Below are 1,746 nucleotides of genomic sequence, written 5' to 3'. Positions count from 1 at the left end.
GAGAAGAAGTATATAAGTCAGAAATTCCATCCTTTTATTACCCATCAGTCCATCCCTATCCAGTAAGACAAGTTCTATGTTTTCTCTTTATGTATTTTCTCCTCAATGTAAGATTGCATGTAAACAAAACAAAAAACAAATAAATGTTTTTGAGCCCAAAGACACAAAGCTGTTTCATCATGACCTTTAAGTTCAGAAGTAATAGTCAGCAAATCAAACATATCAGCCTTGAATGGATGATGGTGTGGGGTGACGCAGCCTCTCAGGCTGTCCCAGGCACTTCAAGTTCCAAACTTCATCCCTGGGGGTGGGACTTACTTAGGACCCAAAGGATAAAGACTAATTTATCAAAGCAGCCCATTAGCTGGAATCAACCCCAGGAAGTATTATAAAAAGGGGGAAATTACATTATGAGATATGATTAATATGTCTTGCTTTGTCCATGGCTGTATAACAATACTTGAAGCAAATCAAATATTTATCTTTTGGGTCCAACTTCACCCACCATATCCACCTCTTTTTCATGTAACCTGCAGAGCCATGGAGTGGGACAACTATTCTATGTACGATGACTTTGTCCTCCTGGGAACGGCCGCTTTCCCTGGCTCCTTTTTGTGCTCATCCTCCTGGGCTTTGCCATTTCCATAGCCAGCAGCACCATCATGATCACCGTCATCCATGGGGACCCCCGCCTCCACACCCCCATGTGCTTCCTGCTCAGCCAGCTCACGCTCTTGGACCTCCTGCACATCTCACCATCGTGCCTGAGGTGCTGGTGGACCAGATGATGGGCCAGCGGGCCAGCTCCTTCGCAGCCTGCACTTCCCAGCACTTCCTCTACTTGACCTTGGCAGGCGCAGAGTGCTTCCTGATGGGCCTCATGGCCTATGACCGCTACGTGGCCATCTGCCACCCCTCCACTATCCTGCCCTCATGAGCTGCAAAGTCTGCTTACTCATTGTGCTGGCAGCCTGGCTGGGAGGGTATGTAGACGGCTTCTTGCTCACACCAGTCACCATGCAGTTCCCGTTCCGTGCCTCTCGGGAAATCAACCACTTCTTCTGTGAGGTCCCCACCCTACTGAAACTCTCCTGCACGGTCACCTCGGATTATGAGACGGCCATGTGTGTCTGCTGCAATCACATGCTCCTCATCCCTTTCTCCATCATCTCAGCCTCTTACACAAGGATTCTCATCATGTTCCACAGGATGAGTGAGGCAGAAGGGAGGCGAAAGGCAGTGGCCACTTGTGCCTCACACATGGTAGCTGGCAGCCTGATCTACGGAGCCGTCATACACACTCACATGCTGCCTCACTCTTACCACACCCCCGAAGAGGACAAGGCTGTGTCTGCCTTCTACAGTATCCTCACTGCCCTTCTCAACCCACTAATTGACGGCTTCAGGAACAAGGATGTCACAGGGGCCCTACAGAAGGCGCTGGGGAGGTGCTTGCCCTCAGGAAGGATAACCACCTTCTAAAAAAAACTTCATTTGCTGCTAAGTTTGAAGAGTGGATGTAAGACTTTATCATCACATGTGGATTTAAATATTCTTTGCCTATGAACTTAATGAATCACCCACATGCCAGCAACTATTGGGATTTAGAAAGTTGAGTATAGAATTTTGAGGATATGGCCATTTTTTGAAAGGTGTGAGAGTCAGATCAGGGAGGATTTGGGATGGAGTAGGATTCAGGCTGGAGCCTCAGCATGCACCCATCTGCTCTCCACAAAGCATGCATAC

The 1,746-nt window shown here is 48.3% G+C and overlaps 1 pseudogene; it reads left to right on the top strand.

Annotated features, from left to right (window-relative positions):
- The first annotated feature begins 540 nt into the window (after positions 1-540).
- On the top strand, positions 541-1,482 carry LOC118913230 (olfactory receptor 2T27-like; annotated as a pseudogene).
- Positions 1,483-1,746: the final 264 nt, after the last annotated feature.

The sequence above is a fragment of the Manis pentadactyla genome, chromosome 13 (assembly GCF_030020395.1).
Source record: "Manis pentadactyla isolate mManPen7 chromosome 13, mManPen7.hap1, whole genome shotgun sequence".
NCBI lineage: Eukaryota > Metazoa > Chordata > Mammalia > Pholidota > Manidae > Manis > Manis pentadactyla.
Note: the sequence above shows the minus strand (reverse complement) of the source record. Positions and strands in the feature narration are given on the sequence as shown.